Source organism: Pseudorca crassidens, chromosome 17 (genome assembly GCF_039906515.1).
Source record: "Pseudorca crassidens isolate mPseCra1 chromosome 17, mPseCra1.hap1, whole genome shotgun sequence".
NCBI classification, from domain to species: domain Eukaryota; kingdom Metazoa; phylum Chordata; class Mammalia; order Artiodactyla; family Delphinidae; genus Pseudorca; species Pseudorca crassidens.
In genome coordinates, this window is record NC_090312.1 from 68,887,949 (window position 1) to 68,904,931 (window position 16,983).

Here is a 16,983-nt window from a genome sequence, read left to right on the forward strand (position 1 = left end):
TGACAGTCTGATTAATAATTGTGATTTTATGAACTGGAGACATTTAGCACGAAAGCCCCTAGACACATTTGTTCTATGCAGACTAGGGAAAAGGGCTAAAGATGGACCATCTCTTTTCAAATGTTACTTTACTGTTATGTTTCAGAATTTTTCCTTCTACACACCACTTTCTCATCCTGGTATTAGCTTACTGGAAAGCTTTTCTTTTGTGGAAAGCAGAATAAGAATTCAAGAGCTCCAGTCCCATGAGGACTTTCAAAGGATTAAGAGCAACTATAATGTTATCTAGGTGATAGCTGTGAAAAGCAAATATACAGTACAATGCTTCACCTTACTTTTTTTACATATTAAATACTGAAATTATTATATCTGATAAATCTCCAAAAATGTATTAATTGGCCTGTCAAGAGCTATCATCATTTCAGATTTTTTTTTTTCCCACGAACTGAACTGTTCTTTGGCTGGTTTTTGTTAATGATCTGAACTGATAAAACGGCTTTTGTAAATAGGCACAAAAGTAAAGAAATCAATATGTGAAATAAAAGGAACTTGCTAAAAGACACAGTGTCGTGTCAGTCATTTTAGAAAGAAAATAAGAACAGAGGAAGGAGAAGCAGAGAAAAGAGGAGGGAACAAAAACAGAAAAACAAATCCGAGATGGGAAAAGTGGGTGTGAGAAAGCATTTAAGGTCATATTACACTGATACTTACAAAGATAAAGTTCTACCTTTGTATAACATTTTACATTTTGTACGGTTCACACAGAGAAAGAAATGCCTTCGTTAAAGAACAATTCCTATGGCTGGAAACGAGACACAGGACGTTTCAAATCTCTTTGCTTGGAGGTACAGGGAGATCCTCATCCAAGTGAAAATAGGCACTGGACTCCAGACATGTTAATATATGGTTAACTGGAGGCCAACATTGGTTGTAAATGGATATTTCTAGAATTTAAACCATACTGCTTTTGAAACTTAGAGTTCCCTAACTTAGAGTTTCCAGGCCTGCACTGTCTCATATGGTAGCCACCAGCCAGAGATGGCTATTTAAATTTAAATTTAGAATATAATTTCTCAGTCTTACAAGTCAATTTCAAGGGTTCAATAGCTTATGTGGCCAGTGCCTGCCATATTGGAGCGTGCAGATATAGAACATTTCCATCCCTGCATCAAGTTCTACTGGAAATCACTGGTCTAGCCAGCCTTCTCATGAAGTTATGAGGCTGAGTATGTACTGAAATAGGGATGAGAGACAAATTCTACTGGAAGCACCATGTTCTGCCTGTGTGGATCTCATTCCACCGTCTCCATTCTTAGCAGTGGTAGCCCCTGGACCTCCACTTACAAACTCTTCTCCATCCCAGATTCTAGGACCATCTGGCTCTCGTCAAGAAGAACGTGAAGCCTGTGTAAGAGCAAAATAGTGCAGGGCCGTGGCTTGGCGGTCCCGTTACCAGGCAGACTTGCTCTGTTCCTCCTCTGCTCAACCCTGGCCAGCAGTTCTTGGTTAATTGTGCTCTTGGTGCTGTTTTGTGACCTAGAACCTGACGCAGGTCCTGGCTCCATCCATCATTTGTTGATCCATCATTGGATCAACAAAGAAACAATGATTATCAGCCATGTGCCTGGAGTTGCAGAGATGTGATGGATAAAGCAGTGAAGGAGAAGGACAGTCCCTGCCTTTACTGAGTTGACATCATTCTCACACAGGAAAATGACACCTGGCAAGTAATTACCCACAATTTAAAATGAGAATTGGGGTAAGTGCTTCAAAGGAGAAAACAATGCTAGGAAAGAGAAGAATGAAGAGACCTGTCCCATTCTGGGAGCCCGAGAAGACTTCTTAGAGCAAGTGACTTCTGACCTGAGATGAGAGACACAGGTAAGAGTTAAGAAAGTGGGAGAGAGCATCCCTAACAACTACGTGTGCAGGCCTCACGGCAGGTAATCCCAGGCACCTAAGGCGAACTAAAAGCAAGCCAGAAATTGTAGCAGCAAACGAGGGGCGAGTGGGCCTGAGATGACACTGGCGGGCAGGGGCCAGGCTGACCAGAGCCTGTTATGAACAACAGCTTCACACTAGTGATGCTTTGGAAAATGAAGGAGGAATATGGTAACCCCCAAATTAAAGATTTAGGCCTTTATCCTAAGAAAAGTGGGAAATCGTTTAAGCGTTTTAGGTAGATCAGTGATGTGATCAGATTTGCCTTTTATCAAAAAAGCAAAGGGTGGGAGTTCCCTGGTGGCGCAGTAGCTAAGAATCCGCCTGCCAGTGCAGGGGACACTGGTTCAAGCCCTGGTCCAGGAAGATCCTACATGCCGCGGAGCAACTAAGCCTATGCACCACAACGACTGAGCCTGCGCTCTAGAGCCCATGAGCCACAACGACTGAGCCCACGTGACACAACTACTGAAGCCCGCATGCCTAGAGCCCGTGCTCCGCAATAAGAGAAGCCACCGCAATGAGAAGCCCACGCACTGAAAGGAAGAGTAGCCCCCTCTCGGCCCACGCAGCAATGAAGACCCAACGCAGCCAAAAAAAATAGTAATTTTTTTTAAATCACTACAAAAAAAAAAAAAAAGCAAAGGGCAAATGGATTAAGAGGACAGAAGAGAAGCTAAGAGTCTGCGTAGTAAGCTTTAGTGGAAGTTGAGACAGAGGTGTTGGTAGTTTGATGACGGTAGAGGAAAGGGCCCGGTCCACTGTGCCTGAATCCCTGAGTTGATAATGTGACCATCACGTGGCTTTCCTAACACACACCTAGGCCTAAACTGGTCTGAACCCCGCTAGTTACTTAACATAGACCTCTTCCTCAACTCTAAGTCCCCCCAAACTATAGCATTTGGTCCTATGGGGCTGGATCATCTTAACCTTGCCTGCCCCACCTGCCCCTGCCTGTCTAAATCTCCAAATACACCCTGTTCTCAGACTAGCATCCCCCTATTTGGCCAGGACTTGCCCCCGTGCTCCTTCAGTCTAACCTCCTGCCTACCTGGACTGCCATCTGCCATCTGTCTCCACTCACTCTAGATGCCACATGTGCCTACCTAGTTGATCTCCTTTTAGGACCAGCCTATCCTGACATTACTAAGTGCTCACTGCTAGAAGATAAAAGGAGAGAGTGGGAAAAGAACCAAATAGCTCAAGTCCTGGAGTCTGCAAGAAATAAACTAGGTGATCAGAAGCAGAGCATAAAAGTATCTCGGGTAACAATGGCGACATAATGGCCCAACTCCCCTAGTTCAGCAAAACCACAGCCTACATGCTGTTCCTCACTCCAGAAGCGCCACCCTCACCCTTTTGTTTTCAGGAGGCTCGCCTCTGCCGATCACCTTTCTTTTCCAAATAGCTCATAAGGAAACACTGATCGTTTGAGCCAGGGCAGACTCACTGTACTTGGCCACTAGAGAGGAAACTGGGGGTTCCTACGGTTGCCTTCAGATAGACTGTAAGCCCAGCAGGGGTAAAGACCAATTTTGTTTAACCTGGTGACCCAAAAGAGTGCTTTACATATGAAAAGTGCTTAATAAATATTTGCTGGGGCTTCCCTGGTGGCGCAGTGGTTGAGAGTCCGCCTGCTGATGTAGGGGACGCGGGTTCGTGCCGCGGTCTGGGAGGATCCCACATGCCGCGGAGCAGCCGGGCCCGTGAGCCATGGCTGCTGAGCCTGTGCGTCCGGAGCCTGTGCTCCACAACGGGAGAGGCCACAACAGTGAGAGGCCCGCATACGGAAAAAAAAAAAAAAAAATTTGCTAAGTGCATATCTTTTAAAACACTGGCTACAACTTCGAGCCAACTGGACTGTGAGAAAGCAACAAGCCCTCTTAGTGAAAGAACTGCTGCTTTGTCTCAGAAAAGATCATCATGGACTTTTCGGCTCTTCCAGGCAAATCCCCTTGTGGACTTACACACCAAGTCCACTGGCACCTTGGGAAAGGATACAGGGAAAATTTTAGATGAAGAGATGTGAGGAAGAGTCTAGAGCAAGAGGAAGGCCTAGCAAATGGCTGGTATCTGGGCCCCAGAGAGAACCGGGCCGGTGAGCAAACCCCCGTGGTAAGAAGTGGTAAATACATTTCTAAAAGCAGTGACATCTAACATTCAATTAGAATTAGTTTCTTGTCTACGGTATAATCACCATCCTTTATCCCAAAGCACTCAGCCAGAGTCTGTAATCTACAAGAGCCTTATACCAGGGATGATTTAGAGAACGAAGGAAAATGTGTGGCAGTCCCAGAAGCCTGGGTCAAAAGCCAAAGACAGGACAGGAGTGAGATGGGGGAGATGCCATCAATAGCGTGGATGAACTAGTGAGTGAATGCAGTTCAAACCCTTTCCCCCTAGTTTATTCTGGAGGAAGATGATGGTAGCAGGGAACAGGTAATTGTCTACCTAAACTTAGGTTTCAATTTTGTAAGAAAGAGTTGTCACTGAGAGGTTCTGGGGATGCTGGGATGACATTTCCCAGCGCTCCCTGCACCCAGGTGAGCCATCTGACTAGTTGTCATCAGTAGACTATAAGCAGAAGTGTTGTCACATATGAGCCGGGAGGTTTAAGAAGTCGATGTCTTTTCAATGCTCACTGTTGCTCTCTCTCCATTTGACTGTTATGCGGGTGAGAAATAAACATTTATTATGTTTAGCCACTAATAGTTTAGTTCATTACAGCAGCTAGCATCAACCTAACTTATTCTGAAATTGACACCTTGAAGTGGGTGCTGCCTTAACAAAAATCTGATTATGTGCTGTTGGCCATTGCCGAGGAAAAAACGACCAGAGACCTGGAACCCTGTTATGCCCTGGCAAAACTGGGATAACTTAGAGGGCAGGTCTACAGCTCTAGAGGAAATGGTTGGAAAGAGCCAGAATGCTAGTATGTGATGGTTGCCCCTCACCGCCTATATCAAGGTATCCCAAGATAATGGATGAACTCATGAAAGAACTGGCTAGTTTGAGAACAGAAATAAGGGCAAACAGCCAAACTCTAGAAATATAAGACTACAAAGCTGGAACAAGCCCCTGCTTCAGGAACTCTAATGGTGAGGATGACACTGAAAAAGGCTCTGAATAACAAATGTCCATTAAGACTTCCCAGTTAGAAAAGGGACTCAGCCTTGCAGCAAAGATCTGATTAATGAAGTTACCTAACCACCCAAGCCTATTATTTCAGATGACCCCAAAATAACCACTTGAGACACAGGTGGTTGAGCCATGAGCAAAGAAATGAGGGAGGTTCAAGAATTATAAATAGGAAAGAACTTACATGGTAGGCAGTGGTGTAACTGACAGCAAATAGATAAGAAACCTAGGAAGATTTTGAGGGAATTGTATTGTCAAAGAAACTAGGAGCCTAATTTCTAGAGAGTATAAAACAACCTCGGGGCTTCCCTGGTGGTGCAGTGGTTGAGAACCCGCCTGCCAATGCAGGGGACACAGGTTCAAGTCCTGGTCGGGGAAGATCCCACATGCCTCGGAGCAACTAAGCCTGTACGCCACAACTACTGAGCCTGCACTCTAGAGCCGCAAGCCACAACTACTGAAGCCCGTGTGCCTAGAGGCTGTGCTCCGCAGCAAGAGAAGCCACCTCAATGAGAAGCCTGCACACCACAACTAAGAGTAGCCCTCGCTCACCGCAACTAGAGAAAGCCCGTGTGCAGCAATGAAGACCCAACACAGCCAAAAATAAACAAACAACCTCAAGGCATCCAGTCTTATACCAGCAAGAAGGTGGCTGGGAAAGTAACATCACTCCCAAGAAGGATATACTTCTCAACACCCATTTTGAATGTGGCCATGGAGAGTAATGGACAAGGAAGAACCTTCCAGAAGGTGACCAGGGCTACAGAGAACAATGAACAAAGGAGTTCTTCCAAGACAGCAAAACCAGAGTCTAATAGAGGAATCCCCCCTACTGCCAGAGCAGGACGTCTTTAGCAATGTGTAATGGGATTTCTTTCATAATACGGGTCAATGACTGCTTTATGCCTCCCTTTTTTTTTTTTTTTTTTTTTTTGCGGTACGCGGGCCTCTCACTGTTGTGGCCTCTCCCATTGCGGAGCACAGGCTCCAGACGCGCAGGCTCAGCGGCCATGGCTCACGGGCCCAGCCGCTCCACGGCACGTGGGATCCTCCCGGACCGGGGCACGAACCCGCGTCCCCTACATTGGCAGGCGGACTCTCAACCACTGCGCCACCAGGGAAGCCCGATGCCTCCCATTCTTCCCTCTTCCAAATGCGAATTTTGAATGCAATTATTCTAAACCCGATCCACCATTGCAGAACAGGAGGCCAGTAACCTGCCTTTTAAGTATAAAGGTTTCTGGACAAGGAGGGGCCATATACAGATTTAATTGGGGAGGAGGGGTTTAGCATTATTACCCACAGAACCTGGACGTTGAAATGGATGCAGCGACCAAGAAGGATTCAGGTAGTCTCCCGGGGCTGAGGTTTTCCTACATGTAGCCACAGAGGCAGAATACGATACAAATAGCTGTTTAGCAAAATCTGTGCTTCCCCTTTCATGACACAGGAATGTTGCTAGGGAGCTGCTGCCCAGCCAGGGGTTACATATTCCCCTCTATGTATTTAGATAGAGTGATGTGATCATCTCACTAACAGAATGTGAATGGCAGCAAGGTGTGTCACCTCTTGGATGTGCCTTCTCTGTGCTCATTCTCTTCCACAGCTGCCAGCTAGATGCAAAGAACTCCAAGTCCCTAGTGTAGATTGAAAGAATCTGGGTCCCCAGATCACCGCATGGAACACACACAATGGACTCTCATATGAGCCAAAGATAATCTTCTACTCTATCAATTACTGCAAAATGGAGGTTTACTACAGAAGCTCAAGTTACCTTAACTAATGCAATGACCTTTGAAGAAGAAAGAGGCTTCAAGTGTGCTGTGATGGGAGCTGGATGACTGGGAGACACTTTATTTACAACTGTTTGCTACAGAGTATCCAAACCCTTCTCCACTTCTTCACCATTCCTTTTAAAGTTAAGTCCTGCACCCTATCCTACCTCTATTCCTCAGCAGTCTCCCAGCTCGTCTCCCAGGCATCTATCTCTTTTCCTCTTATAGTCCCTCTTCCTCATGCTAGCTCAGAGACTGCCCCCAGTAAAAGTGGACCACATCACTCTATTTAAAACTGCAGTGGACCTCCACTGCCTGTCCTACAGGATAACATCCAAGGGGCTTTGCAAGGCATACAACACCTTTCCCATTTAATCCCCAAGTTCTTCAGTCTTATCTGTCATCACTTCCCTACAACTGCCAACGTTGAGCCCCAATGAACGGCCAAGCCCTTTTTACAACACTGCTTTGCAAATGCTGTTCCCTCTGCCTAGAATGTTATCCATCTGCCTCCTTTGTAGCCTGGAGGCCGCTGACTCATCTCTTAAAAATTAGCTTAGCTGTCACTTCCACTGTGAAGTCTTGTCTGACACTCCCACGTAGAACATAAAACGCTGACAGTTATGATCAGTCAGCTTCGCATATGGTACGTACTATTACTTTGTTTCTAGTGCTTAGAAATCTAAGGGGTTGAATTTTGTTGCTGCTTGTTTTGTTTATTATTTAGTCAGCCTCTAAACTTCCCTTCTGACTAAAAACTTAAGAGAAGTCTGATTTTTCAAAATAGCCCAATTATGCATTCGAATTACAGTGGCTTCCTTCTGTAGGAGAATATAGCCATAATCAGTGCTGCTGAATGGGATTAATCCAGTCCTTCTGACAGAGGCTTCTAAAATCGTTAAGTATTTGGAAGGCGAGGCACAGGAATGCAAGAAACCCTACAACGTGGTTAGAAATTCTGTGTCCTCCATTATTTTTACACTTTCATCAGACACGTAAGTAAATGAAAAACTTGCTTATTATTATCTGTGACTAGATTCTAACCTTGTTGTACACAAAATATTTTTACATAGGAATGTTCCAGGAATGTAACTGCCATACTGGGAACTTCACCAGGATTTGCTCACCATTTTGGAAAGTCACGTCACCCACTGTAACACTGCTCATGTTAACTGACTCACTAATACAACACACCCACATCTGTTTGCAACTGTAGCTGTCACACTCAATGAACATATTTACTTTGTTCTTATTTCAAAATGCCAAATATACAAAAGTGTCATTGATATTCAGTTGAATATTTTCTCTTAAGTCCAAATTCATGCATTTCAAGTAGCAAGCACCTGACTGCTTTAGGACATCTTTTACTGTAGTATACCTGAGCGTACACATACTGATACACTTGCAATTTTCATAAGCTGCTTTCCTTTTATTTCTTCTTTCTATTACAGATAGGGAATTTATATTGATTTTTGAAATATTACATGTGTAGACAGGTTACACTATCTGTAATATCATTTCAGGAAAGTAAAAGGGATATTACAAAACACTGCTTGAGAAAAAGGGGGCATTGGGTCTGACTGAGTAGAGAATCACAGCTACATGCATCTAGGAATTCAAAGAAATCCTATTTTTTTTTTACTCTTGGGATGCTTTTGTTAGGCAACTACTCAGCTGAACTGCCATCCTGCTCCACCGATAGCTTTTAAGGCATTTTGTTATGATTTCTGTGTCTACATGTGTAGGCTGTGAATGTATGATGTCTTATTCATATTTGTGGCCCCAACACCTCGCTTAGGGCTTGACACAGAGAAGCAGCTCAGTAGATACCTTAAGGATGAAATAACAAATGAGAATCCTGAGAGGTATGCAGTCCCTGGCTCTCTCCATAGAACTCTGAATCAATTATTCAACATTTTGCCTGTACCAATATTATAAAGCTTTCTTCATTCTGCCTAATGTCAGAGTCGGTTACGTACAAACTCAATTTTCTCTCCTCCTTGTTGGGCCAGGCAGTAATGTGTTCACCTCTGTATCCTGAAAGAACCCTGCATAGAAGCAGCAGTAAATAAGTAATATTTAAGTCAAATTATTCCCCGGGAATATTACTATACATAATGGCTGTGTTTTTAGTACTAACCGTACTGTACTTCAGGTATATTATCGATTCACAGGGTATTTGTGGATTGGTCTGGACACCGAAGCATCATCTAAGTACTGTTTCTATAAATGTATTACAAGTTTCAAAAAAACCCAAACTTTTAAAATCAACCTTTATGCTCCAAGCCAGCTGTAGGTTGAGAGTTGTCTATAATACAATGCAACTGGGCCTATGAGACCTAACATCTGTGAGAGAAATTAAAATGTCAATCAATCATGAGGCAGTATCTAAAGATTGGATTGGATGGCATCCTGCAGGCAATACTTGGCCAGTCTATCTTCCAAATTTAATGATGGTATTTTTCATATAAACAGAAGCAGTTGATATTTCGAAAGAACTTTACTTTAAATCTTATAAAAACTTTTCTTGATGAAAAACTCAGCTTATGATTTATGTTTTCATCGTTTTATTATAGTTATTTATCACTTAGTAAAATAAATGCACTCTAGACAATATACTAGAAAGTAAACCTGTTGGGTTTCCCTGGTGGCACAGTGGTTAAGAATCCGCCTGCCAATGCAGGGGACATGGGTTCAAGCCCTGATCCGGGAAGATGCCACATGCCTGGAAGCAACTAAGCCCGTGCGCCACAACTAATGAGCCTGCACTCTAGAGCCCGTGAGACACAACTGCTGAGCCCACGTTCCACAACTACTAAAGCCCGCGCGCCGAGAGCCTGTGCTCCGCAACAAGAGAAGCCACCGCAATGAGAAGCCCGTGCACCATAACAAAGAGTAGCCCACGCTCGCCACAACTAGAGAAAGCCCAAAAATAAATAAATTAATTAATTTTTAAAAATTTATAAATAAATAAAATAAATAAATTTTTAAAAATTTAAACAAATAAAGTAAACCTGTTAAGTGACTATATTCCAATTTCCAATATATTGGGGGTACATTTTACAGAAGAAAAAGTGGGGACAGGGGTAAAAGAAAATTATATTGCAAAACGAATAACTTCCTTTCAATATGTGAATATTTAATTCTAAAAAATAAATTTAAAATATTTATAATACTATACTTTATTCAAAATAATTCACATTTTTTAAAAAAAACTGAAACTGAATATAAAATAAACTACCATTAGAAATTGTCCAGTCAGATCATGTGCCTTGCCCAGTGTTAGTCTCTGGTCACTGTAAAGGCAGTACTTCCTAATGTTCTAGCATTCTGATAAAATTCCACCCATCTTTTAAAAATCAGCCTCTAAACTACCTTCTTATTTCAAATTCATAATGAAAGTTTTGGGGGTTTCTCCTATTTAAAATGAAGTCCCTATTTTTGGTCTTTTCCAAGCATTCCCTGTCATAATAACTATGGTAACCCTTAATGGGAGGATATAGCTCCAAATAAATCTAGGAGCTGAAAACATCATTTCTCATTCTGTCGGAGATCACACTTCTTAATGTTTAATATCATAGTGGTTAAGTGAAGCCAGAATGCCTGGGTTCAAGCTTGAATGTATCATTTACTTCCTATGTGACTTTAGACAAGAAAAGTCTCTGTAATTTAACTTTTATGTCTATATAACAGAGTATTAGTGATAGCTGCCTCATAGGGTGGTTGTGAGAATGAAAATACTTAGCATTTTTAAAACACTAAAAAGTGGCTGGCTCAACTATGTGTTACAATAATAATAATGAAAAAAAATTTATTTTATTGACATAAATAAAATAATAATATAAATGTTATTTATAATAATAATGCTTTAATTTAATTTAAATTTTTAAAAATTTTAGTAAAGGTTATTATTATTATTGTTGTCTTCTAATAATTCCCCAATGCCTAGACTGTGACAAATTTTCATGAATCTGCCTTAATTAATTTATTTATTAAGTATGAAATTGTGAAATGCACATATGTATGCAAGAGATCCCTGATTTTGAACCATATACACAATTCTTCAATTAGTTATTCAAGTTTTACTCTCTATACTGTAAAAATCCTTGGGGGGCAAGGACTATGTCTTCTATCTCTTTTGTGTTTGCTACATTCTAATCAAGCACTCTTCTTATACATAATGAGTATTAAATGAATTAATGAATAAGTTAGTGAGTGGATACATGGCATTAAATCAGACAGCACAGATAGGTACAATTCAACCTACAGGAACAGGCACTTTTCCCTTAAAGATAATACAGTAGGATTTGGCTTACACAGGCCAAGGAGCACCGAGCCTTACACACTTGACCTTCTGCCACACAACCTGGAGTTTTGGTGAAGAGTTGGTGGGAATACATATTTTAGAAGCTCAAGGAGGGAATAAGCAATGAACAAGAATGGACTATAGATCCAAAGTACAAAGATACTTGTAGTATATGACTAAAAATCTGAAGGCTGTGCTGCTTTATAAAGTTTATTTTATCACTTCGGGAGTAACAAGGCTATAAACTCTTACCTTAAAAAATATCACATATAATGCATGTGCACTCTCCACTCCTCTGAAGCCCTTATGAAAATAATAGGCATCAGAGTTTTTTGTAAAATCCACTTGACAAATATAAGCAAACTTCAAGTAATATCACATTCTGAAGTAAATGGAAAGTCTTAACCTTATATAGTTACCTTAAAATGTTCATGAGGAGATGTCCTATCAACTTTAATGATGCTTCTTATGATGCTTCTTAGGAATTAGTCTCTCTAAGGGATAGCAAATTTCAAGGAACTAATTACTTCCTTATAATTTATCAAGAAAAAATACATTAGATCGGAATGAAATTATCTTGTAGATTTCCGATTTTTACCAGAAATTTGGTTTACTTTCATAACACACACATATATGTATACATACACATATGTATATATGTGTATGTTTATAATAATAATGCTTTAATTTTTAAACATTTTAATAAAAGTTATTATTACTATTACTGTCTTCTAATAATTCCTCAATGCCTAGACTGTGACAAATTTTCATGATCCTCTTCCTGAATCTGCCTTAATTAATTATGTGTCTATATATACTTAATATGTACATACATACACATACACCAGTCTCTCTTTGAACACCATTTCAAAATGCCAGATATAAATTCAAGAAAAAAAATGTTCAATGCGTAAAGAATTGCTTCCACAGATACGCAGGTAGGTATGCAAGAAACCTGGACAGATATGCTTTTAAAGTTGCCAAGAATGTGACTGAAAGCCTACCCTGTCATTTTGTTTCACTAGCAGTCTCACTGTTGCTACCATACTGGAAATTTGAAGGGCGAATTCATGTTCACAGTTGCTCCAAGGCATCAACAAGGAAACTTTAAAAGCCAAACGGAAAAGACTGGCTAAGGTAATAATTTTCACTAATCCCATCTGAATATTCAGCAAGCACGTATGCCTGGAAAACTGAACTGTGGGATGTGGAGACAAGTGAGACTGGAAACAGTTTCGACAGATGCACAGATTGAGTCTACTTAGAAAAACACAGGAGCAAAAGAAAAGAGAGAAACTAGCATTCTCAAAGTGGCAGGCAATGGAGTTATTTTCTGGAAGCTGTGTGTATATTTGTATATGAGGGAGATTTGGGAACACTAACACGAGAGGGCAAGGTGCAGGTTAAAAGGAGGAAGAATGCAAAGAGAACTGCCAAGTGATTCACTCCTTTCTCCAAGAGTCTGAGTTGTGCCAGAAAAAAAAAAAAGGGAGTACATTAGACACAATTCTATTTGTGATAAACAACTGGTCTGAATCTGACAGCATGAGGGAGAGGAGTACAGTATTTGCTTGGTGGAGGCATATTAACTCTTTTAGGTGAGGAAGTTACTTTTCATTCAGTGGGGGAAAAGGTGTTTATACATTGGGTCCTCCAAATTCTCAGAACTGTAGCCAAACAAGTAAGTAATCACGTAGTTATGCCTTACGTTAAAGACGCCACCTCTAGAAGCAATTAAATGCACAGACACATGTACAGTGCACCCAATTACTGAACTGTTTAAGTTCTGATTAATTTAAGAACCAAGAACTCTCTAGTACAGATGTCCGTAGAGCTTATTCATGTATGACAAGTAAGCTTTGTACAACTTTATATTTATTCACACACACACACACACACACACACACACCTCTAAAGAGTGAAATAAAGTAAAACTTTATTTTATACCTACATAATTTTTTTAATGATACCCTTTTTCAAAATCTTTCCTGTAAGTTATTCAGTACCGACAAGTTAGACTTCAGATTTCTGACTGGAATTTATCTTTCTCTTGTTCTATGAAATGTGATTATCTCGACTTTTGCTTTTTGGACTGATGCTCTGTCCCACACAACACTACATATTTAAAAACAATAACAAATCCTGACGTTTCCTTTGAGCTGAGCTTAAAAAATCAGATTTCCAACAAAATTCCAAAACCCATCAATGCAAAAACAGAAATGTGAAATACTATTTAAAATACTGACATTATTGCATAACTTGATTAGAAGGAATGCTGAACCTGCATGCAATGAACCCAGTGTACATCTGTGCATCTTAAATTTTTCAGTGTAATCTATTATTATAACACTTGTGCGGTCATAAATGATGTATACATGGCATGTCTTTGCATACTGCACACTGAAAATTTTTATGAATGAATACACAAAAATGCTCATAATTCGAGAAAATGGATGGTAGCATACTATTTTGAAAATGGTCATTAAGCACTGGAAGCAAACGACGAGGCAAATGGTCGGTGTCGTTTGGTGCCATTCAGGGCAGTTGTATTCCCAGGTCCCCTAAGCAGAGTGTGTTGGAAACAGCCATGAAGCTCTTTCCTTAGAGACTCATTCTCTCTCTCAGGAACCCTGTGCTACACAGAACGGAGACCGTGCGCCGCTCGGAGAACAGAATGCATGCACGTCTCTGTGTTCTGAGGACTGTTCATACATCAGAGACATCACACTCCCCGAATCCGGTCCCACAAGTGTGTGCATGTGAGTGTGGCATTTACCAACAAATGAACAGAAGGCAACAAGAGCTCATCTCCTAGAAATAACATCTCCCATCCCTTCCCAGGCAGACTGCTCAGAAGCTTTTCAGGGGCTAACACTTGAGCGCCTTCCCCACGGGGATGGAGTCTTGCATTAATAACCCTCTCAGGGCTAAGTCAGCTTTGTGTGTAAGTCCACTCGGTGCCATATGGCAGTTTGCAATTCCTTTAGCAACTCAAGTCTGGCTAGGCTGCCCGCGATGATTCATTCTTAAAGGAAGACCCCTTCGGGGAGCAGCAATGCCCCCGCCACTTACCTAGCTCCCACCGACCCCGCTCTGCAGGCGGCACGGGCTCGGGCACCACAAAGGGCTGTGGGATTCCCCGCTCCCTCCGGGGCTCCTCTCCCCGCGACGGTGCCCTTCGCCAATGATCTGTCGCTGGAAATCCCCCTCCCCTCCACGGAGAGGAGGGTCTCCCCGGCTGGCTGGAGCTCCTGGCGTTTTTGGTTTTTTTTTTTTTTTTTTTTTTGGTTGTTTTTTTTTTCACCCCTCTCTTTACATCCCTGACTCTGGTTCACGGTCTGTAGTAGGAAGGCTCAAAGGAGAGGCGGCGGGAGGAAGCTAAGGCATCCTTAAAAAGAACAATAATCTTCATCGATCTTCACCCCCTTCCCCTCGCGGGCCCCCATCCCCCTGCCGCCGCCGCCGCCGCCCAGACAAGAGAGGGCTGGGATAGAAAAGGAAAAATCGAGCGAGGCTGAGCTCGCAGCGCGGAAGGAGCCGGGAAGGCGAGCCGCGCCAGCCGGGGAGTTGCCGCTCGCTCGGGTTGCCCGCGGCGCGGCGGCGGCGGCGGCCGGCGGGGGCGGAGGGCGGTGGGTGCTTGGTGGGTGTGTGTCTGTGGCGGAGCCGGGGAGAGGCTGGGCGCGGGAGGCGAGGCGGGGCGCTCGGGGGCGCCGGCTTGGGCGCGCACACCGGCCCGCGGCCACCCCGCCTCGCGCTCCGCCTCCTCCCGCGCTCCGCGCACCCGCGGGTTGGAGCGACGGCCGCCGCCGCCTCCTTTTCTTCCTCTTCCTGGGCGCTAGCAGCTCTGGAGGTGGGCGGCGGCCGGGTTGGCGGGGCTGCGCGGCCGGCCGGGCACCGCCGGGGACGCCCGGGCTCGGCCTGGCGGCGCGGGAGCTGTACGCTCGAGCTGGGAGAGCGCCCCGGACACCGGGGCGCGGGCGAGAGGGCGCCGCCCACACCTTGGCGGGCGCTTCCCACTCCTCCCGCGCGCCCGCCGCTCCCAGCTGCCCGGGCCCGGCTGCACACCCACCTGCTTCCCTCGGCGTCTGCCGCTCTGCGGAGCGGGAGGGTCCGCGGCCCCGCGGGCGCCGCGGACAGGGCGACGGGGAAAGCCCGGGGCGCCCCACCGGGATGCGCTCGGGCGGCTTCGCGGGATTCCCTGGGCCCTTCTGCTCTCGGTTGCTAGGTTCTCCCCCCGCCCGCCCCACACGCCCCTGACCCTGGCCCGCAGCTCGACCCGGGGAACTGGGGCGAGGAGAGACAGCTCCTGAGTGATGGGGCCCGGAGTATCATCCCGGGGAAAGAGCGCGGGGATAACTAGGAGAGCAGAGAGGATCTGACTTTCTTCCGAGCACCTCCAGCTCCGCTTGGGGGCCGTCGTCAGCCCTCAAACCCCGCTGTCCTGGGTTTGAAGGAAAAGCCTCGTCGGTGGCAGCCGTAACTCTAGCTTCCCACGGGGGCGCTATTCCTACTCTGGCTTCCTTTCTTTGGCCTGCTCTCCCTGTCATCTAGAGAACTGTGCCGAACTGTGCCAAGTTCCTCCTCGGGGAGGCCACCGAATGGGCATCCAGAACTCTCCCTACCTTCATGTCGAGGTAAAGACGGGATGAATTTGAATAATAACATTACTGGGCTCTCTGGGTTGCCGACCCATGGGCTCCTCAACAGGCACGAGATAGAGACAGCCTGCACAGTTACAGTTAACAAAGTAGCTTGAAACACCCTTTTTAAAAGAATGCAGGCCGTGACAGTGTATTTAGAGTTGGGACTCCCTTCTGAGTTTCTTTAGGCCAAGAAAGATGGCTACTGAAGAAGGTCCAACACACTCAGGTTTAAACGTATCTCACTTAATCCTTGCTTCTCTTTTAGCCCTGATGTACACCGGGACGCTCCATCACCTAGGGTTCTCTACACTTTGACTTCCCACATCGCCACGGGCCTTACCTTGTGCTGGGTGGTTTTTTCGAGGTGCCAGATACTGGGCAGGATGTTTAGTATCGATGTTGGCCCTTCCGACGCCATCGCCCTCCGCCCAGGACCTATCCCGGACCTTTGCTGTTTTCCAGGCTTCTCAAGTACGAACACTAGGAAAAGGAAGAGGACTCCCAGATCCTCAGACCTTTAGCCCCAACCCTGACCTGTTCCCAAGCTTCCGCTCCAAATTTCCAAGGACCTGCCGGGTGTCCATTATTACGCCTCCAGTCTTTCCAGCCTCTATACAGACTTCGGCAGATAACTCTTCCCCAGCTACAACCCTAACGTTATCATTCCCTGGTCACAAATGTTCTCTGGCTTCCCCATTCCCTGCCAAACAGTGTCTGAACACTTCTATGCCATTGCATGCCGCTGGAGTCTCTTCCGGGGCGCTCCTCTCCCAGTTTCGGATCCAGATCATTCCAGTATTTCACGGCCCATGTTAAACTCCGCCTCCTCCGTGACCCCTCCCTTTTGACGTCCATAGCGCTCGGTCTGAGCTCTGTCTTTAAAGACATATGACCTTCAGCTTCCTACAGAATGTATGTGCTTCCCATGTAAAAGTCTTAACCATCTTAAATGTTTCTCCAGGGTAGATTCCCTATAACTTTGTTTGCGTTCTTTACATATAACCCAAAGCTACACATACAAAAAATACCTATTCATCCAACAAATATTTATTTTGCAACTTTTCTCAGGAACTCGATATTTGTTAAATGAATGGGATTTACAAAATATTTTGTCTAGAAAGACTACTTAAGATTCGTTTTAGGGGTGGTATGACCTTGCATAAATTTATGGGTGTGAAAA

General features: G+C 44.2%; 1 protein-coding gene across 2 annotated transcripts in view; it reads right to left on the reverse strand.

The window, feature by feature from the left end:
- KCNB2 (potassium voltage-gated channel subfamily B member 2) overlaps positions 1–14,766 on the reverse strand; it is a 394,479-nt gene extending 379,713 nt beyond the window's left edge. Inside the window, exons 1-2 of one of the 2 annotated variants that reach the window (XM_067712073.1) lie at positions 14,233–14,766; positions 11,580–11,654 (exon numbers count right to left, since the gene is read on the reverse strand). The gene's annotated coding sequence lies outside the window, so the exon portion shown is untranslated. The remainder of the gene's footprint in view (positions 1–11,579; positions 11,655–14,232) is intronic. The other variant, XM_067712072.1, reaches the window with a different exon arrangement.
- Positions 14,767–16,983: the final 2,217 nt, after the last annotated feature.